This window comes from Equus przewalskii, chromosome 3, assembly GCF_037783145.1.
Source record: "Equus przewalskii isolate Varuska chromosome 3, EquPr2, whole genome shotgun sequence".
NCBI classification, from domain to species: domain Eukaryota; kingdom Metazoa; phylum Chordata; class Mammalia; order Perissodactyla; family Equidae; genus Equus; species Equus przewalskii.
In genome coordinates, this window is record NC_091833.1 from 51,141,055 (window position 1) to 51,164,228 (window position 23,174).

Genomic DNA, 23,174 nt, shown 5'->3' on the forward strand with positions numbered 1-23,174 from the left:
AGAAGAAGGCAAGTACGGCCTAAAATAATTATAAACAATCCTTGATGATAAATTATGGAATTTATTGCTTTCTTAAAATCTCTATAGCTATTTAGTGATTAGTTGGTTACCATTACCCATCAGTCAGCAGCATTAAATTTGGATGCAAAACCTATGGCCAGAAGCATACTGATTTGTGACTTCTGTCTTGAGAACCTGGGAACAAATACATTATAAATTTTAACCAGACGTAAATGGAGCGCACTCACTCACGATAAATGATAATCATCATTCAGTACATTTCACTCCATTCGCTCACTTCCTTCCATTTATTTCTTTAAAATTAAAGATGGCGAGGATTGCCTGGGGAAAGTTTCCCCCCGAATTACTTTTCCTTAATTTCAAGTCAGGTTTCATTTTGACGCTAGGCTTTTGTCTAGAAGGTCAGGCGGACCACCATACCTGCTATGACCTCCAGGTTACTAAGGAGCTCCTCTGAACGACTTCGTGGAAAGTTACAGGATGAACTGGCCTATTTCTCTGCGGGAAGGTAGGGCACGGGAAAATGTCATAAATGCCACGCTGGTACTGTACTGTGTCAAACCACAGCCCGTACCCCCGTACAAAGGTGGACTAGAGTGTGTTTTCTAAAATTCTATGTAATTTGGTGGGTGGCGTTCTTTCCTTTTTCGTTACAGAGAGCTGAGATTACTGAGAATACTTTTTTTTTTAACCGAATCTCAAAGATGTGTTGATTCCACAAGTTTTTTCTTTCCCTATCTTAAATTTACAGCATGAGTTCGACGAGCTTGTGACATTTTTTTAGAATAATTAAAAAAAAATCTTCCTGATGAGGGAGAATGATTTATAAAATAATGCACTTAAATGTAAAGTTACATTTAATGTAAAGTTTTATTTAAAATAAAGTTTACCGAAAGTTTTACTAAATCTTTTAAAATTTAAAATGTATTTAAATGTAAGGTTTTATTGGTTTAATACTCAATTTTGTTGTACATCTAGTTTGTGTTTTTTGAAACATTCATAGTACATTTGAATATTGTTTGAAGGAAAAAAAACCCATTTGTGCCATAAGTAGATCTTTGCTATTTGGGCTCAACATACATTTTTAGGGAAAAAAACGTAAGTTTATCAGTTAGTAACTTAAAAGTCCCATTTAGGCATTCGTAAATGAAAAGGGAGGAGAAAGCAAAGATTAATGACAAAAGATACAGCTAACGATTAAGGGAATTTTAGTTACAAACCCAGGAAAAGCATAAGGAAAACCTGTTAAAGAATCATTTTGGTGCAGCTTTTTCCATCCTCAACAACCTTGTAGATAATTAGGCTTGCTGAATCATCTGTCACGTTGTACATTTCCTCACAGTCACGATAAAACATTTTTCAGGAGGTTCATTTCATGATCGATTTGTTGCTCTTAACAAAAAGTGCACGAACCTTCCCCTGTTAAAGGAACTCAGCTGACTGTTTGCTTGAGGGCATTCTCAGTATTCTTGGTTATGTGAAGACAGGGCACTGAGAATGCTTTTCTTTTCAGTCCAGTGACTGACCGTGAGAGTGAGGGAACACCTGTGCACTTGTGGGGTGCCTCTTAGCGTCCTTTTCTAACAGTCAGAAAGAGAGTTGCGTTTTTGGTTTTTTTTCCCAGTCTGGCTTGTTCTGATGAGATTGTTCTCTTGAGTTTACAGGCTGATATAAGTACGCAGAGGGGACTCTGTAATCATATTCAGACTTGAACATGGCCAGACACCATGTTCAAGAAATTTCCTGTATTAAAAGAAAATCACCAAGTCTGCTCTGTGTTTTGTGTCTTGCCTGTGTGCCACCAAGTGAGGAAGTGGGTGTTCCTTCTCTGTTTTGGCTGCTGTCTGCCTTATATGGAATTATCTTCCCTTTTGGAAAAGCCTGTTTTTCTGGCTTGTGCTTTGCTGAGGGCTTGAGAAAGGCTATAAAATATCTTTGATTTTAAGAACTTTCCTGGAGGTTTAAGTCAAACTTGAGAGAGGAAGGCATTGTTCTTCTTATTTTCTTCATCCCTCCCTTCCTGGCTTCCCCATAAAGGTTAGTAGTTATTGCAGATGTTTAAGACATATATAGTGACCTGCATACTATCTTTGCATTTGTAGATTTATTTATGGGTCATTCACCACAATGATAAACTGCTTGTCAAAATTTGTTTTCTCTCTGGTAATTTTTTTCAAACTACTATTCATTCAACAAATATTTATTATCTGCTATATGCTAGGCATTGTGCTGTAATTTTAGGATGAAGATGAATAGGATACAGTTTCTACACATGATCAATTGGTACCCAGAAGGAACACCAACAAGTTTATTTAAAATTTTACTTAGCTTAAGATTTTGACAATAAATTCAAAATACTAATCCATCACTATGACTACGTCAAATTAACAAAGAGAGATGAAGGCAAACTCCTTAGCAGTGATCCCTGTGGCTTCTCTTAGTCTGTCCCAGAGCGTCCCTCATGTGTGAAGGAGCAGGGAGGGAAGAGTAATGACAAGGATGAAATTTGTCTTGAAAGCCTGCTGCTTGCATCTTCTTTTGATTGGCTTGTGGGGAGCTTGTAAATCTCTTAGAATGAGGAGGTAATTAAGTTAGCAGGTACCTGAGCTTCTCATGAACTTCTATTTGAACCCAAAGAAACTGAAAATAAGTGCCATATTATTATTGTCTTAATTCCCATAGAAAGACAGTGATTATTCTGAACAACACAACATACCTTTATGTGAATTCTCATATATCTAGATGCTCATTTTAAGAGATAAGGACAGGGCTGGCCCTGTGGTGTAGTGGTTAAGTTCAGCACGCCCTGCTTTGGTGGCCCAGGGTTTGTGGGTTTGGATCCCGGATGCTGACCTACACTGCTCATCAGCCATGCTGTGGCAGCAATCCACATATAAAGTAGAGGAAGATTGGCACAGATGTTAGCTCAGGTCTAACCTTCCTCAAGCCCCCCGCCCCCCCCAAAAAAAGTAAAAACAGAGGAAGATTGACAACAGATGTTAGCTCACGGTGAATCTTTCTCAGCATAAAAAAAAAAAGAGATAAGGACACATATGTACGCACACTGACACATAGATGTGTACATATATGTTCCTGTGTGTTCGCTCTGGTGGCCCACTATAACTGAACTTTGCTGAATTAGGGATGTAAAATTCTGCTAAATTAAAAGTCTAGAAAATAGATGCTTCTGTCAGTCCTATCCAAAAAAGATTTCGTTGTTTTACCCACTGCGTTGCTTATGATATTTATAAACTTTGGATATAGCTGCATTTAAAAATAATAGAAGATACTGGTAAAATATGGGTTTTCCCCAAAGAGTGCTTTATTTATATATTTATTTTTTCATTTTGGGAAAGTAGAAATGAGGTGACCTGTAAAGACCAGAGAATGAGGTTATTCAGCAAAACTAGGAGAAGACAAGGCAAATTTGTGACTCAGGATCTCTGCATAGCGGTGTGGCAGATGGCGCAATGGAGAGCAGGTGATAAGAACAGGCAGCGAGGAGAGGAGCAGACTCTGTTGTAAGCCCCAGACTGGGCTCTCTTTTGCTGCTGCTCTGGAGCAAGCTCAGGACCTTGTCCTTGTCCATGGTAACAGGCTGTGGATAGTAAAAGGCATCTTCCTCTTTATAACACAGTGATGGCTTCCTCCTTAAAAGAAATTGTAATACAATGACGCAATTTAGTGTCTAGATTAAATGTGTTTTAAAAATCTCTGTAATGGTAATCATATGAAAAAGTGTGGAACTAAGAGATCAGTGAATTACAAACTTACATGCATCTAACTAGCTGATTAAGATATGTTTAATTATGTTTATATTTGTGGAGCATGTTTTATTACAAATAGAGTTTACAATATTTTATAACCTTTAAGTAAATATTGAGATTTTAGTAAAAATAAGTATTTAAAAATGTACAGTTTTATTCTACTTAGTTAACTAAGCATTCTGGAGGAATTGAGATTATGTTGTCCTTCGAAGAACTGTATTTGATGTGAGAGTGAAACTTGTAAATGTTTAAGCGTTTGCAGAAGAAAGTAATGCTATCAGTAATTCTGGGAAAAGTGTCAAATAGTACAAGGTGGGATTCCTTGAAGTTTTCTTGGTTAAAGCAGCATATTGTCTCTGACTGAAGAAAAAAATTCATATTTTTAAAATCTCTGGGTATGATAATGTTTTAAGCTTGAGGGTAAGATAATCTGTGCTAAAAATTAAAAAAAAAATCAAGGTATTTAGTATTTGGTAAACTTTACTTGGGATATTCAAAATTTCCAAGATTTATAAAATTTAATGAAGAATTTGACTTTAAACCAGATGGATTACATACTATGTGAAATAAAAGACTTTGAGTCTTTGTACGTTACATGCACTCTTGCTACACAGTTATAAAAAGATTCTTAAAGTAGATTTCAGGTGCTGAAAGGAGTATAACAAGGAACAAGTTGGCTAAATACTTATGCAGTGTAGATTTAAAATCAAGGAAGTGTGTATATTTCCTGTGCTACTAGGCACGGGTATGGGATTGTTAGCATAAACAGTTTACTCTGTTTTTCATTAGCAATTTTATCTCCCTGCTGCATGTGGTTGACTTTTAGTTCTGTTATTTATTATTGCTTAATTTCTTTCCCAATAGTGAAAAGAGCTATAGACTTGTACTTGGTAGATTGTGAGCTACTTCATCTTAAAAATCTAGAATAAACTGACCACAGATGACTCCAGGGGCATCCTACTCTAAAAGGAATTTAGGCTGTTATCCAGTGGGCTGTGTCACCCTCCTTTGTCAACAGTTAGGGGGAGTTGCAAGAGGAAGGGAGACACTATGGCAGGCCACCTTGCCATTAAATCTCCTCTCGACCACCTCCGCCCTGACTCCGATCTTACCATCTCCTGGCTAAACCACGGTAGCTCCCTCCGTCCTGGTGTCCGCCTCAGCTCTCTCCTCACTTGGATGCATCAGACACGCTGATGTCAGAGTGAATTTTTAAAAATAGATTGGACATGTCTCCTTCCAGCTTACACGCATCCAGTGAGTTCTCCCACAAAGTCCGAATTCCTTACCACAGCGGCCAAGTCTCCTTACGGCCTTCCAGCCTCATTTCCCGCCCCTGCGAATCTGAGACTCTGGCTATTCCCTGAACAAACACGTCCTTTCGTGCATTTCCTTCTGACTGGAATATTCTATGCCTGCTAGTTCCAGTCTCTGACTGGGTATGTCACATTCGTTTTGCAGTGTCACTGATTCCATGAAGGCCCTGCTGGGCATTTTCATACCCTGCAAAAGTAATGCTGCATTTGCTTGGTCCTCATAGCCCTTTGGACTGAGAAATCCTCAGCATAGGCTCACCTGCTTCTTACCAGTCCTCTGTCATGTTGTATGAAGGGGTTATGCGCTCAATTAATATCGGTTGACAAATAAATTCTGCTTGGGAATACATTCTTTGTGTATTCTTGTCTTTGCATATAATTGACTTAGCTGATATTGGCTAAATATGTATTAGCAATCTAAGTCTTTGTATCATTGTTTCAACTAAGGAAACAATTAAGGTGAAATGAATTAAGGTGCAACTTCTACACTAAATTATTTTCTACTTAAAAACTTCTTTACACTGAAACTATAACAAAAATAACAATGTTAATCACATAAATTTTATTTAAAAATTCAGATTTGGTCAAATCTTTTTGAAATCTAGTTGAATTCCTAGATCTAAGCACATGTGTTTTTCATAATAAACACTCATAAATACTTGGGGCTGTGTTTTGATGGAATTCGAGAAGTTTCTAACACTGCACTGACCTAAAAGATTGCTTAGTAGTAGTACTTGTTGATGATGTTAATTCAATAAATGGAATACGAGAGGTAGCGTAGTATAAAGATTAAGCAAACTGACTTTAGAGCCAAACCATCAAAATCTTGTCTCCACTAACTATTACTTGAATAACTTTGAGAAATGACCATGCCTCAGTTTCTTTTTTAAATGGAGATAGTAGTTGTAATTTTCCTCAAAAGATTGTTCTGTGAATTAAATAAGTTATGTCCTATAAAAGTGCCTGGGCACCCGGTCAGGTCAGTAGGTGTTAGCTATTGGTATTATTCTTCCTAAATTCCTTTACTCCTTTCTCTTCCTGTGAAACTCTGCTTCCTCAGTGATTGGTGTCTGGTGCTTTCCCTTGCTAGGAGGATTTTCCAGTTCAAAGTGCAACTTTAGTTGGAAGCTCAGAGGGACAGAAGGTTGAATTAAAATTACAATGAAGGGAGATTTGGAAATTAGGAACCAAATTGATCTCCCTATTTCCTTTGTGTGAAAGTCTTTGTCCAAGTCATTAGCAATTTAGAAGTCAATGTGCACAGAGTGCAATAACTAAAGTATGAGAGCTTGTGAAGTATAAGCTAAAAAATAATCTTAAAATAGACAAGTTTTGCTTTGAAGAGCAAATGTTATAGAGACTGTGTGTGTATGTGTGCGTGTGTGTGTGTGTTTGTGAATAAAGATGTGTTTCAGAGGTGCTCAGATTTATAAGTGGGGGAAGGAATTCATAGACAAGAACTCGTGGAAAGGGGAACTGACTAAGAAATAGGGGTGGGGGGTTGGGGGGCGGAGCAGGCTCATTAATGAAGCTCTTTATGAGAGAATTTTTGCAATAGATTTTATGGATAGTATGAGTTTCTTATGTTTATCGAGATGAAATGTATTCTATTTATAATAATTTATTTGATTATTACATGAGCAAAGTGAACAGAAGATAATTCCTTAGAGGAAGGAGAGATAAGTCCAAATAAAATGACATTATTAATATTTTCCCAGTTCTAATCATACCTCTGCCTAAATGTTGCCTTCTTTACTGGACGCCTCCTTCTAGTAACTGTCAGAACTTGCCTCCTTATACTAAATAAAATGAAGGTGATAGAGTGTAAGGGATCTGAAATCAGATACTACTTGGTTTCAAATCTTGATTCTTGATCTATTTACAAGTTTTATGATTTGGGTGTTTTTGACCACATTAAACTTCCATTTCCTCTGTAAAATGGGAATATTAATGGTACTTAAGAGACAGTCTTGTGTGGACTGAGATAATGAATGTACGATTCTAGTGTCTGGCACACAATAAGTGATGAACAGGTATTGGTTATTATCTTCATATCTTGTCAGTTCTGCTATCAAACTAGCCCCTATAATGCATAATATGGCCCTTAGACTCTGGTATTGATATTCTTTCTCTAAAACTTTTTGGGAACTTTCCACTCAAACAAAGAGAAACTGTACAATATTTTCAATTTTACCATTTAAAATTGGTCAATAACAAACTAAGTATTAGTTCAGTCCTGAATTCTAATTAGGGCAAAGAAATGCCCCTGTGCTCTCACTTGAACTTCTTAGAAGGCAGATTATTTCTATTTAGATTAAGATAGGCATTATTTTCACACAGACTTTTTCAATGTGTGTTTTCTTTCGTGGTTCAACTCTCTTAATTATCCCAAAATCAACTTATGAGTTCTATACATAATAAATGCTATACTCTTGAATGTAATAGTAAAATGATTTTTGATGATTCTATCATTGTACAGAATTTTCTGACGGGGCACTGGTTCCACGGACGACTATGACGGGGAACTGTGTGTATCATTAGTAGAATTCTTTCCAAATTATGATGATCTTTCTGGAATTTTCAATTTTTGTTTAGGCTGTTGTAGGAGAGATTATGATTGTAAAATCTGATAGACCTGGTTTAAACTTCGATTCTGACACTTGCTTGTTGTGTGGTCTTAGACAAGTTAGTTCTCCAAGACACTCAATACGATTTGGTGAGTTATCAATGTGATTACATAAACAAAGCATTTAGTTCAATGTCTGGCAGAGAGTCGGCAAACACTATTTCTAATTTATTTCAATTTGTGCATTGCCTGGCCTGCCCTGAATTCATAATGGAAATGAAATGTGAGACCACATTGAGAGATTTAGAGATGACACAGATGGTGCTCCTGAGGGACCATAAAGAAGAGAGCAGAAAGTTTACCTCTCATTACGAGCATTTCCTTTCTAGCGTGTGTGGTGGACTTCTGCTGTATCCCCCGCTATGATAAACGCTAGGTTTCAAAATGAACTCTTTTCTTCTCTGAGATCTGAAAAATAATATTTTTCTCTTTCCTGGCCTGAATATTTCAAAGTTTGAATGACCTTGGGGAGCATCTAAGCCAGAGTTATTGGCTTTAAATCCCCAGGAAAGAGAATGGGGCTTCTCTGGACCCAAGGACAAGTCTGTAATAAGGCACTGTGGTGACATGGGGAGTGATCTTTATCTGATATAAATTGTCTGAAACAAACAACAAACCGCTGCTGTTGCTGCTGACATCTCAGAACAAGGTGGTTAGTCATAAGAACAAGTGTGCACTTCAACTTGAATTCTGCCAGAGGATTGCCTCCCAGATCCTGCCTCTTCTTCCCTTTTAAGCTCTGCAAGGAGCTCAGACTTGGGTAGAAGGCTGCTAGACTTCTGTATAGCCTCACTCAGGTCGATTTGCCTCCTCCCAGCCAATTAATTTATATTGCAATTCATAACTTCACATCTCCTTTTTTGTGCTGCCTTATTCTCTGAGTTCCATAAATAGAGTCACTGCAGAATGTGTGCTAGCTGACTAGATCATGTGCTAAAATATTTCACATACGAGGGATGCAGTCCCCTGAGAAGCGAGAAGCTGATGCAAAAAAGAAGTTCCAAGGACAAACAAATGCAAATTTTTCTGCTATTTTTCTGATCTGTAAACAAAATTGTCAGAAGCTGCTCCGTAAATAGTGTCTCGTGACTCCAAACATGCTATAGTGCTGTTTAAACATGTGCATTAATTTGGGGCTATATTTTCATCCTTTAGATCAAGACATGATTTTATGGAATTATGAACACTTGATTTACAGTGGCATTTAAATTTATCTGACAATTCCTTACAGAGCTACATTTAAAAAGAGATATATTACAGATGAGAGCAGTACATCGCTGTCTTAGAGTTACAAAACAGGTCTACACTTCATTTAGGATGTTTAGTAAATCAACCCATAAAGATTCTTTATTACCTAAAACTTTAAGTCGCTGATACTGTCCTTCCTGGCGATAAATGGAGACATTCTCCTTGATTTGGTATTAGACTATTTAGGAACCTGGGATAGAAATAAGCATCACTCCTGAAAATGTGTGTCATTTAAATCACTGCCAACTCTCATTAAGATTTGGAAATGTAACAGACTGTAGTTGGAATTACATTCCAAGAAGCAAGATGTAGAGGGGCCTTACCTATGTGGTTTCATCGTTTCTGAACTATGGGTTGGGAGGTACACTTCCAGATTAAAGACTATGGAAATTGGAACAACACAAGATATCTAGTCTGGCACTTGCATTTCACAAATATGAAAATTACAAACTGGACAGTTTCACTGACTTGTTCAAGGTCATACAGCTGCTTGGTAACAGAGCTAGATTCCGCACCTCCCCAAACCACTGTGGCCTTTAGATTTGACTACTTCTCATTACTTTCAAGAGTTTCCTGTAAAGAGACAAATTTTCAAAAAATCCAGTCTGCAGCAGTGACTGAGAGGGACCAGAGTACAGTTGGTGTATTTCAGAGGTCATTCCAGATGGCAGGAGTGAGGGGAGGGAACGCGAGACAGGGGAAGAGCTCTCCTCCTCGGGCAGTTGGGGCTCCATTTGGTCAAGAGTCCCTGAGAGACAAACATTAGGTTGGCAGGGTTGTCTGCTTAAGGCCCCGAGGCAGAAGCATTTGGGAGCAGTGGCTGGCGTTCCCGTTGGGTCGATGGTCCCCCCCGGGGCATTAACCCTGCCAGCACTGTCAGGCTGAGCTGGCTCTGGGGCTGATGGAAGAGGAAGAGAGAGACGGCCAGATTCATGGCGGTGCTCCAGAAAACATGTGGCACATATGGTTTTGGAACACTGCTTTGTCAGAGAATGCAACGTGGTGTGTGGTGGTGGTGGGCGCTCCTCTTGGACGGAGAAAACCTCCTTTGAGTTGGCCAATAACTCACTGTGTGACTTTGGGCAGGTTTCTTTATGGGCCTCACCTTGGACTAGATCAAAGCTTGCGAACTCGTTTACTTTGGCCTGAATCCATGTTAAGTAAGGCTTGTGAGCAGTTTAAAAACTTTAAATATTAATTAGAAACGCTTTAAAATCCAGAGTTTAACCCTCTCATGTAAAATGATAAAATCTGAAGCATCAGCCGACCATTTCTACCATGGCCACAACTGATTGTTGTTATTGCCATTTCAGTGGCTCCTGTGCTGTTCAAGTTGCCCAGACCCAACTCAGCTTCTTCACGAATCTATGAACCTGTGTAGTCCCTGTGGGCATTCGAGTTTGCCACCTTGGACCCAGTGATCTCTGCATGCTGCTACTGCTTTCTGAGTCAATGATTATTTTTTTTTGGTAAGGAAGATTGACCCTGAGCTAAGCTTGGTTGCTAATCTTCCTCTTTTTGCTTGAGGAAGATTGTCCTTGAGCTAACATCTGTACCAATCTTCCTCTATTTTGTATGTGGCATGCCGCTGTAGTACGGCTTGATGAGTGGTGTGTAGGTCCACGCCAGGGATCCAAACCTGTGGACGTCAGGCCACCAAAGCGGAGCTAATGAACGTAACCGCTACGTCACCAGGCTGGCGCCACAATGACTATTTTTTCAACTTTAGTGAAAATCACTTCACCTCATAATTTTTTGTGCATCTTTTTTTTTTTTTTTGAGGAAGATTAGCCCTGAGCTAACATCCACTGCCAATCCTCCTCTCTTTTCTTGAGGAAGACTGGCCCTGAGCTAATATCTGTGCCCATCTTCCTCTACTTTACATGTGGGACACCTGCCACAGCATGGCTTGATAAGTGGTGCGTAGGTCTGTGCCTGGGATCTGAAAAGGCGAACCCCGGGCTGCCCAAGCAGAGCATGCAAACTTAACCATGATGCCACCGGGCTGGTGCTTTTGTGCATCTTAATAAAAGTAAAATGCTTTACTTTTCTAACTTGTTTTGATCAATGCAGAATAATTGCAATTTCATTTGTACTTTAAAATTGTGGTGTTTCTCCTTAACTCATACTTTTTTAGTCTGTGTATATGTGAGAGAAAAAAGAGAGGCAGGGAGAGGGGACAGAGGGACAGACAGATTGGACAGAGAGACAAAGACACACACACACACAGATTATATGTTATTGAATTTCCTGTGAGATTTCACTGGAAAAGATAATTCTTATGCAACTATCATTAGTCATATGACCAATTCAGATTTGTATTTATATGTCAACATTCTCTGTCTCTCTCTTTAATAAAAAGTTGGTTTTAAATTGCTTGGTCAACTTTGATTTAGAACAGAGAAAACTATGTAAACGCCAGGTTTCACCTCACTGCAAAACTTTTTCCGATGTGACTGTTGTTTTGGGTCCGCGTGGTAAGTCATCTATCCATGTATGTTTGGCTAAGGATTGGATACGCCAATATTCTTCCTGTGTTATTTATCTCTTTTGTCCTTTGTTGTTTGGTGTGGCATTGGCCTTATGGGATTTGTGTTGCTTCTGGAGCTGGGAAAGCCCCCTGGTCCAAACAGCTTTAGATGGGGAGCAGCCCCAGTCCCGGTTGCAGAGCATTTCTTCTTTTTTTTCCAGTTTTGTTGAGATACAGGAGCTTTTCTTAAGAAGATATCACTCTAACAACAGAGTCTTTTTAAGGAAAATTTACCAAATCTTATTTAAGATTAGGTGTAGAGGGACTGGCCGGGTGGTGTAGTGGTTATGTTCGCATGCTCTGCTTTGGCGGCCCAGGGTTCGTGGGTCAGATCCTGGGCACAGACCTACGCACCACCCATCAAGCCATGCTGTGGAGGCATCCCACATACAAAATAGAGGAAAGCTGGCACAGATGTTAGCTCAGGGACAATCTTCCTCACCAAAAAAAAAGAAAAAAGAACAATGGATGTAGAGATTTGTCTGCACAGAGCAGAGAAATCTTAAGTGTGCAACTTTTTGCTGCTTTAGGGAAGAAACTATTTTATTTATTTTTTTTTGTATGTATCAGAAGGTATAAAAAATTTTTTCAATACGTCTAGGGGAAGAAATTTTAATGCAAATCTGCATTTGAGGTTGAATGACCTTTACACTTAATTTTGCTTGCTTGGTATATCTATCTCAGCATCAGAAAATGTGTAACTTTACCAAAATTATACAATTCCTCTTATTTACTTTAGAAAACAACTCTGTACATAAACATAAGTAAAATTAATGGCAAAAGCTATTCTGGTACAGCACTCTTGGAAGGTAATTTGACAATACAGTGTGTTGTAAGCTCTCTAGAAATGCTTGCGCTGTTGGGTTTAGTAATTCCATTTCTAGAATGCATTTTATGTGTGTAATCAAAAAACATATAAAGACATTCTTCCAATATAATTTATAATAGTGAACATCGTAAGCAGCCATCTGGGGAGTAAGGGCCACACCTGTCCACTATCATCCTGGGGGCAGAAACTCTGAACGATGGGTCTCTCTCTGCAAAGGGGAAGACGGAAGTTGGCATCATTTGGTGAGGATGTGTAGTCGTGGTGTTTTCCAGTTGCATTTGTTCTCCACAAGATAAAAAATTGTTATTCTTAGTGGCAATGTTGGGGATGGAGGTCCTGAAACTCCAAGCAGGAATTATCCTGAAGGTGTCCCCTAATGTAAAATCAGTGCCATCTAAAAATTTACGCAGCCATGGTGGAAAAATTGAGCATTAGAGAAAAGGTAGAGATTCACCTTGGGTTATCTATAAAACTAATGAATAATAAGAAGAGCCTAGGATTTCCTATTTATAATTTTCATCTGCTTAATACTGTTTTATCTTTTAAGTTTCTTTATTAGTGTTGACCCATTTTTGTTGATCTTAACACATTTATTCTATTCAATAATATAAGTGTGTCATACTTGTTAGCATATGTTTGTTTTTGAGGACAAATGTGTGCAATCCTCATGATTGTGTGTGTGTGTGTTTAACTTAAAACTGAGTAATCATACAGTGCTGGGAATTTGGCTTCCTCATACTTTGAGTTTCTGGGCTGGCTCTGACCTTGGGCTCTCACAGGTAACCTATGTAACAGCCCCTCTTGCAAGTCATGCTCTGACCCGTGCCACAGTAGGAGATGTGGAGTAAATAATTAAAGCTACCTTCATGAAAAGCATCCCACAGCAGGACAGGCATAAAGAATCTTCCTTGAGAAGAAAAACCACTAAATCACACAGTGAGAAATTAGGAAAAAATAACAACTGAGAGCAAGCCATCATAAATAGTGCCTCAAGGAAGTCAGTGATATTTTAAAAACAGAGCTCGAGCTGCGGAAGGGGAAAACAGTTCAATGAATTTTTAGGCTGCCTGCAATTTTAGGATCAACTTCTCCCTTGACATTATATACTGATATTTTAAAAAATACTTGTGTATTTATGTTGCTTGTAAGGAAGTTACTAACGGAGGAGCCAATGTACTATGCGCATTGATCAGAAACCGTCACACGTTATCAGGTCGGTTAGTTACATATTACTTGCTATATAAATGGATGACTCATATTTAAGAAATATATTCTCTGTACTTTTGAATAAAAAGCAAAATGGATAGTATTACGAATTTGCTGAGGGTGTGACTAACACACTCTACGAGTACAAAGGAGAGTGGAGAGCAGCCAACCCTTAGGCCTGTGCATGGTCTGCACACGCATCATTGCTGGCCCAGGTTACATTTAGTAAGCACCTCGTTCATGCCGGGCACTGCTCTAATCTTTTCACGTGGCTGAACTCCTTGGTTCTTCTTAACAGCTCAGTGAAGAAGGGTCTGTCATTATCCCTATTTGATGACTTGGTCACTGAGGAGGAGAGAGGTTAGTACCTTTCCCAAGGTCACGTACTTGGAAGGTACGGGGATTTGAACCAGGACGAGCTGTCTCTGGAGCTAATTTTAAGCACCACAAATGATTTCCAGGTTATGACCAGGAAAGGACGAGTCAAGGGGTTGATTTTATGTTCACATTAGTATTGCTAGAAGCATCTCCTTGATGAAATTGTCCTGCAGACCGTTGAATGCAGGTGGCAGGTGGCTGAAGGCAGTGGGGCTGTTGATCTCTACTTCCTGATCAGAAGCCCCCTTCACTTATTACATTGATGCAGTATGTGCGCAGAGAGGTATCAGGAGATCTGCGTGCCAGAGTTCAGCTGTCCTTTGTGTACCTGACCGTGATTTGTCGGTGGCAACGGTGGAGACGTGGGCATTGAATGACGTCACTGGGGAGTGTGGGACTTCATTTGAGCCTCAATTATTTTTCATTTTAGTTACAGAACAGGAAGTAGAGTTTTTAAATAAAGAAGCAAGTTACAGAATAAATAACAAAATGGACGCCAGATCTCACTGCCAACAAAGAATACTCTCCTGTAAGACTTTGAATTTGAAAGGATTCTTTTCCTTTTAACTTTAATGTGAGGATTGTAGGATTCTTTTTCAATTTTATAAATGGAAGAAATTTCACTGTCCAAAGTTTTCAGCTATTGACGAACATGATGAAAATGATGATGGTGATGATGACAGCACTATTTAAGTAGCACCTGACTATGTGCCAAGCACTGTTCTAAGGACTTTACATATGTTAACCCATTCATCACCGTCTTGAGAGTTTTTAGTATTATGAAATGAAGTTCATGGAATAAAATTTAGATATCTGAAGAGATAGCTTTAATAACTCCTGAATGCCAGTTATATTAGCAAAATTAGCATAAAAAGTAGATGTTTTTTCATTTTTTAAAAGATATGTTTTCCTTCCAATCCCAGATAGCTTTGAAAATCTCCTTTCTCCTTGGTCAGCAGAGCAGGTGTGTTATTCCCCCAGCCTCTTCTAAACTAAGCTAAAATCCTGACTATTCATCAGATAAGTAGCTAGTGGGTGTTATTCTGGGATAGATGTACCTAAGAGGCTATTTATAATGTAACTAAACTTACCATGAGATACATCCTCACTTGCAAAAAGAGGGATGACCTACAGAAATTCATGTAAGAATAGAGGCATAAAGGTATTATATTACCATGTCCTCTTAAATGTTTATTTTCTTTCTCCCTTTTTTTCTTTTCCCTCTATAATCTTCAAGTCAAGATAGCAAGTCAGCAAAAAAAGAAGACTCTCCTCATTTTAAGTTCTATGCAGAAATATAGGATTATAATGTCTGATGTTTCCTCCTTTTGGAAGAAAATGCAATGATAAAATCAATTTATTTTTTGTGTTAGATAATAAAACTAATTCTTTTTTTCTCCTGGAGGTTTAAGGTATTAAAAAGACGTCTCAAGATCACAAACAGATGAGCCTCAGACCCTATTCTCTATTTTCAAATGCCTGCGTAACCTTGAATCTGAAATTCACCATGTTCAACAACTGTTTTCTTTCCCCCAAATCAATTTGTTTCTTTTTTGTACTTTCCTATTAATATTAATGATATTGTCATTTCCCTAATGGACTAGGGTCAGAATCTGGATAATTTTTGAGAGGTCTTTCTCTATTAATCATTATTCTTGCCTGTTGGTACATTTTGTAGATTCTACCTGGAAAATGACTCTTGCCTCTATAATTCCATGGTTAGAGCTCCAGGTCAGGACTCATTCATTGCTTCTTGCCCTGACTCGGATAATGGCTACTTATTAGAGTCCTATTATGCTTCTCTAATCTATCTGATGTGAGACGCTCAGACCACTACTTAAAAATTTTAATTATTCCCTCTTGCCTCAGAATTAACTACAAACTTCTCAGCCAGGAATTCAAGGACCTTTACAATATAGCATCATTCTACTGTTCCTGTTTACCTTACCCTATTTGCCCAACAACCCTATGCCCCAACGAAACTAGACTCTTCACTATTTCCTGAATGTGAGTCACATGTTTCTATTTCCTGTCTCTTACAGCTATTTCTTTTCCCTGGGAACCTCGTTTGCCATCTCAACCTTTTGAAATCATAGTTGCCTGTGTAGGTCTGTGTCTTTCACCTCCAACTCTTTCTCCTATCCCAACCTAAATCACTCCCTTCTCTCTAGGAATCTCCATAGCCCTCTGTACTTCTCTTAAAGTTCCTTGTATGAGAATCAGTGTTCCATTTTCTAACACTCTTCCAGCTCTCTAGTCCCCACACTCATGTACCTGTGTAAGAGTTCCTTGTAAAAAATATTAGGCCAGTTGAATAGAATTGGGGTTCTATCACCCTAGGTAGCTCTCAGTGGCGCATCAGAAAGGCTCAAAGATCTGCCCTTAGCATATGAAAAACACAGTCTGAAACTCTGTGCAGTGTAAACCCATAGACTCCTTCTATCACCAAGTAGACTATGTAAGCATATATTTATTTTCTAATTAAGGGACCTGAACACACCTTTTATGGAAAATTAGCTCAATTTATACCATTGTGTATCAGCTGAAGACTTTTTTCCGCTGGTAGATGACATTAGTTATGCTTCATTTTCTCTTCTGGCCTCTCTTGTGACATATGGTTTACAATTTGAATGACTGCACAGACTTAGAAGGTCATTAGACCCAGGCTTGGATTATAGATGTTAAGCTTGCTTTAACCACTTAGAAATACCTGGAATTCAAAGTAGATTTTTTTCCCCAACAAAGGCTACATGTGTACATGGGCGCATACAGAGAGTAATTATTCCCTCAAGTTTAGCTCACGGCCTTCAGGGCAAGATTTTCATTCAATGGGTAGAGGTTACCACAGAAAATGTTAGACTTAAATCTGTTTTTTAGTTGTTGAAACTTTTCCAAAAGTAAACAGCACATACATGCCGCAACTTCTCTTTGATTCTCCCTCTAAGAAAATTTATTTTTTATCTTGAAATACCGAAGAAGAAAATTCCAATCTACTATAGTGCATATTTTGTTTTCCATAATGATTCTGGGCACACTACATCATATTTACAGTTTTAAGACCAAATGTAATGGTATCTTTGGGATTCTTAAATGGATGCAACTAATTTGCTTCTGACCAGATTGGAGAGATTAGAAAGTAGTTTTGGGGAATACATTAATGCAGTGGTTCTCAAAGTGTGCTTTGGGGGTCCCTGGAAGTTCCTGAGATCTTGCAAGAAATCTGCAGGGCCAAAAATCTTTGCATAATAATGCCAAGATACTATTTACCTTTTTTCACACTCATCCTTTCAGGACTATACAGTAAAGTTTACCAGAGGCTGCACGATATGTGATAGCTCGACAGATTGAATGCAAAACCAATATGGGAAGCTGGTTGTCGTCTATTAAGCCAGATATTAAAGAGACTTGCAAAAATATACCACAGTGCCGTTCTTCTCACTCAGTTTTGGGAAAATGTTTTTATGAAAATAGATTAATTTTGTTAATATTTTTTGGGTTTATTATGGTTATTTGAACAAATAGACACAAAAATTTTCTTAGCTTAAATTTCTGAAATGGGAAATCTGATAGCTCTAATGATGCTAAATGGAAGCTCTTTGGGGTCCTCAATTATTTTTAAGAGGGTCTGGAGAAAAGTTTGATAATTCTGGCATTAGTGTATATAAAATAAAGTCCCAATATTATCAAACAGATTATGTTTTTTTGTACGATAATTGTATTATTTTAAATTGTGATAATCTTTGGCATGAAAATTGATTCCATTTCCTTGATTTTTTAAAAATAATGAGTACTAGCACAGACTCCTGTTTGTCTTAAAATGAAAATGGCAGTGTCACTTTTTGTTTTATTTCAATTTTTGTTGAAATTTGAAATAAACAACAATAAAATCATATATCTGTTCTTCTGCTTTACCGTTATCTTTTAGAATTACTTTTTCTTTGATTCTTTTTTTTTTTTTTTTGAGGAAGATTAGCCCTGAGCTAACTGCTGCCAATCTTCTTCTTTTTGCTGAGGAAGACTGGCCCTGAGCTAACATCTGTGCCCATCTACCTCCACTTTATATGCAGGACGCCTACCACAGCATGGCTTGCCAAGTGGTGCTGTGTCCGTACGCGGGATCTGAACCGGCGAACCCCGGGCTGCCAAAGTGGAATGTGTGCACTTAACCGCTGTGCCACCGGGCTGGGCCCCATGATTCTTTATTCCAGTATATGACTAACTATCCTTTAGTTACTGAAAATGATTTTTTATATTCTTATTTAATGGAAACATAGCTTTCTCCAGGGAGTAATCTTAAAACAATCTAGTGAAAATTGCTTGAGTTTTCCAAAGTCTACATGACTTTTTCATAGGTTAGCATTTATGAATGGAAATATGGATAGAAATAGAGACATCATGAAGTTTAGAAAACAAACAGTAATAAATTCAATATTGGGATATGAAATACCCCCAAATAAACCATAAATGTAAAAAAATGCAGATTTGAATAAATTAAGAATTAAGAGTGGGGAAACAGAAAACATCTTTTAGCTTGACACTTTAAAGTTTAAAATCCTTCGATGGCTTCTCAGTGGTTTTGGACAAAGTCAAAACTCTTTTGCACAGCACATGAGATCCTTCACAACTGAACCCAAACCCCCATTCCAGTGTAACGTTAACTTCTTTCCGTGACTGCGTTGACGCCCCTCTCCTCCCATAGCGTCATATTTAGTCCTATCTAAGTACTTACTTTGTCACATCTCTGTTTTTAAGCGTATTTTCCCCAAATCTTGGATGCCTCTTTTCTGTGTCAGGAAAAATTGTTCAAGGCCTGGAAATGCACTAAAGGGGTTACGGGGTGTCATCCAGAGTTTCCTCTGGGAATTGTTGATTCTACAGGGGTAGGCGGAGTTGACTGACTTTCTATTGACTAGGCTATTTTACAACTTTGTAGTGGTAGAAGATGTAGAAAACTGAGAGCGATGCAAATGACTCTTCTCCATTGCAATACAAATGATTCCTGTTCATGGCAATGCAAAGGAAGTTTGTCCAGAGGAGGACGTAAATCTCTGTAAGTCAAACTACTTGACACACGCTCAGTTTATATATGAGTGAGAGTAATGTTTTTAACTTTATGAAAATTGTATTTTAGTACCGGCTTTTCCCAACTAACAGGTATAAATCTCCTCTTTGCTCTTTCAGATATAGTGAAGATACCGCTTTCTCAATGGGACCTTTTCTATTTCCCTAAGCAAAATTAGCTTTTTACCTCATAATGCTCTCATTGCACTTTACATCTATGTCTGCTACAGCGCTTACCAAATTGTGGTCTATCTAGCTATATTTCTGTTTTTCCCACTAGACTAGCTCTTCAAAAGCAGAAAACGTGTTTTATTTATCTTTGTACCATTTCCTCCTTTGCCAAGCATATAGCACATGACACGTCGATGTTTACCTGGTAAACGTTTATTGATGAATGAAAGTAGAAGTCACAGAAGAGGGTGATTGTTGATAGGGGAGAATTGGCTGCTCAGAGCAAAAAACCAAATAACTTTTTCACCTGTAGACTTTATGAGAAAATTTAATTTAGCATGAAATTGAAAAAAGTTGAAAGAAGAGCCTCAATGAAGCTAGAGTGACCTAGGAGAGATATGGATTAAGAGAGCTGAGACTTAGAGGCTTACCGTATGCTTTCCCCCTGAATTTCTATACTCAAGACAGTTTTCTTCTGTCGTACTTTATACATCTGTAAATTACTGGTAATAGTTATTGTAATTATCAAGACAGAGGAATTCCCTCAATGGGATGTTGGAGTCAAAAGTGGGCAGGAGAAAGCTTTATTTAGCTCATTCAGCTATAAGTGAGGATGAGAGAAATTTAAAATAAATATGACTTTTTTACAGCTATGACTTGAAACAAAGTTAAAGAGTGGTTTGAAACTGCACCCTGATTTTGGAAGAGTCTTTTTCTTGGTGATGAGCGTTACCCTGACATCCTTACTATTTATTTTTATTTTATTTATGTATTTTTAGGAACTAGTTTTTGGCAAAATAAACAACCATTAGAATGAACAGATAGACTGGGTTTTTTTTGTCAGGTATTCTGCAGAACAAAATTTCATTGTGTTTGGATTCCTTAAGATTCAGATGTCTTTACAAATGTTGGCATGTTTTTTCTGAAGCAAAGAGTGATTTCTAGTATTTACTCCATAAATAGGTCACTTAGAAATAGTGGACTTAAAAATTAACAGTAAATTCTGAATTTACATCCAGGCAGGTGAGAGAACCCACACTATTTACTAACACAGCTCACTGCTGTTTCCATGGCAACACAGGCCAGTTACTGTCAGCCCAGAGTCACTGTGCTGGTTGGCTTCAGCAGTGAACTCTGTGTGATGCTGCCAAATGTCTGGCTTCTGTGTTTCCTGTTGCAAGCAATTGTTTCTTATTCTGAATACTAACGACTCGTCTACAAAGGCTGTGCTTCAATTGCACTGAAGATGGGCCTGGGAATCATGTGGAAAAGTAGTGAGCATTTTGCCCATAGGGAGTTAAAAACTGTACGTAGTTGGATTGTCCATTCCCTAACTAGCCATACCAGTATTTTATTAATAATGTTACCTTGCTATTATTAGTCAGCTAGGCCTGAATGAGAAATGACCGTACTTCGGTCATCATTGAGTCAAATGCTTTTTCAGGAAGGCTTGCTGACTTTGGCTGGCTAGCAGCAGCACGTAAATCCAAATGAGTGTGCACATGTATGCCAGCAGAAAGATAAATATGCAGCTGAAGTACTTTTTTGCTATTTAAAACATTCATATATTGATTGCTCTGAAATGGAGAAAAAGCAGCTGCCTGAAATGCCAGTGAAATGCCTGAGAAATTTACAATGAGAGGGGGGCAAAAATAAGAGCATTTGAATAGAGAAAAAGCTAAGCAGGTTTTGCTCTTTAAAAATAAAGAGTATTATGATTTTGAAGTTCTAGCTACGTGGTGGTTTCAGTGTGGGGAATTGGGACCCTCTTTGCCTGGGTCACAACCTGTACCAGGAATCTGCCTACCGGTCTTGTTATAATTGTGTTTCTCTCTGGAGCATAAGTTCCTTGAGGGCAGACTGTTTTTATCTTTGTATTCCTGACAGCCAGCACAGGGCCTGACACATATTGAGTGCTCAATAAATATTTAATGAATTAAATGAAACTCAGTGAATCTCCTGCAAGAAGTTTCTGGTATTTAAGCCCATCAAATTTCCTGGAAGACGCTAGTAGACTCTTCTCTTCATTAAAGAGCATAATAGCTCCATACCATGACCCTCACTGCTGAGTATACGATATGGAGCTTCCATTGGCAGTTACTTATGGCTGTGGCTACTCTAAGTGTCTGTTCCCAGCAGACATCACTCAAAGGTGGTTCTTCTTATCCAAATTCTTTCCCTCAGCTAGTGGATCCAAATAATCATAATTTTTGGTGGCCTCACTTGTAATTTCTAACTCTAACTCTCGGATTGGCCATCCCCTCCACCTTGTCACAATGAAAGTTCCAAGTGGTTGTTGTAGGCGGGCACTTCCAATGTTGTTCGTCTCCTTGTGCCAAATCTTGTCCCTGGTTCTCAGCTGGGGACAGTCCTCCCCCGGGGGAGACATTTGACAATATCGGGGTTAATAACTGAGTTATTTTTGGTTGTTATAACCTGTCAGGGGATGGAGCGTGATGCAAAATGCTGCCAGAATCTATAAGTAGAGGCCAGGGATGCTGCTAAACCTCCTACCAGTGCCCAGGACAGCCCTCACAACAAAGACTTATTTGGCACAAATGTCAGTAGTGTCAAGGTTGAGAAACCTTGCTCTGGTGCCCGAAGCTCTTTCAGGGAACTTGTTCAAAACCCTTCAGAATTACAGTCTATGCCCTTCTCATCTGCTTTTCCCCCCTTCTTAGGCTTAGCTTGTTTTTTTATCCCTTTAAAATTTGCTTTCTTTGCCTGAAGATGTTGCCATTGAGAGGGAGACGCTCACTCTTTGCTACCAGTGTCTGAACTTGGGTGCATAGTTATCTTGCCTGTGGCCCCAAATTCCAGAGGGTGGAAAGGCAAATTGAATTCCAGGAATAATCGGTTCTGAATATCCCATTGTTTTTAAGAGAGATATGTAAGGAAAGCTCTACAAATATACCACATGGCGTTTTGAAGCTGTTGTATAAATCATGGGTGTTTTATATTATTCTTAATCTTTTTTCATTGTAGAGGAATTTTAAGTTGAGTATTTGTGTATAACATCAAATTCTGGAAAGCAAATGAGGTTCAACAATCTTCATACTATCATTCCTAGGATGGGCATTTTTGATCTTTGAAAACCCCAAATTGATCTGAATGATATTATAGGTATTTTCAGAAAAGAACTGAACATTTTTGTGCATGGATGTGGGGCTCAAATTTTGGATTCTAACATGAAAAAGTTAGATAATTGCACAGTACTGGAAGGACCTTTTCAAAACCTGAAGAAGGGAATATGGATTGTCACTTGTTTGATGCTTTCGGTGACACTTAAAGAAGGAAGGGCAGCTTTCATCTTTAAGATTCTTTACTAATATTAACTAATTAATCCTCATAGCCCTCTTATAATAAGAAATGTGTTATTATCTCCCTTGAAAGATCTGAATACTGCTTACCACATAATATTCCAGTTTAGCAAATTCATGAACAGTGATAAAGGGTAGTATTTTTACTCTCAAATACTATAATTAACTCCCTTCCCCAGATGCTTCCTTTGTAAATTGCATAACATAGTAATTTTTTTCTTTGCCTTTAGGAGACTAGTCTTGAGAGTTTAAGAGAGAGGAAATCTTGATAACAAATTTACAAAGTACTGAGATAAATTAATATTAATCTTATATTAGTTAATATATTTATGTTGCCAAAATCAAGTCTGTAATCTCATTTCCTTTTAGTTTTTATTTAAAGTTTTTATTTAAGTTCCCTTTCACGAATATTGACATACTTAAAGTTAAAAATGAACAAGGTATTATTATTATTATTACTTTTATTCTGGAAAACTAATTTCCTTATTTTAGTCTAATCCCTATTTACTGCACCACCAAATTGATTTAAATTATGGACCCATAACAAGAAGGTCGTATCTCATAAGTATTCAAATAATTGGTAGCCTCTTCAGGTTTCTTTCCTTATAAATAGAAATTTAGAGGTTACATTAGCACCAGCTGTTAATATTGGCTTCAGGAGGGAAAAAAAGCAGACTATTCTCTTTCTACTTTTTCTATCC

The 23,174-nt window shown here is 38.1% G+C and overlaps 1 protein-coding gene across 47 annotated transcripts in view; it reads left to right on the top strand.

Annotated features, from left to right (window-relative positions):
* MAPK10 (mitogen-activated protein kinase 10) overlaps positions 1-23,174 on the top strand; it is a 301,335-nt gene that overhangs the window by 23,214 nt on the left and 254,947 nt on the right. For 8 of the 47 annotated variants that reach the window (XM_070614445.1, XM_070614469.1, XM_070614443.1 and 5 more), the window contains one exon: positions 18,855-18,971. The exons of the other annotated variants lie outside the window; for them this stretch is intronic. The gene's annotated coding sequence lies outside the window, so the exon portion shown is untranslated. The remainder of the gene's footprint in view (positions 1-18,854; positions 18,972-23,174) is intronic. 47 annotated transcript variants of the gene reach the window in all.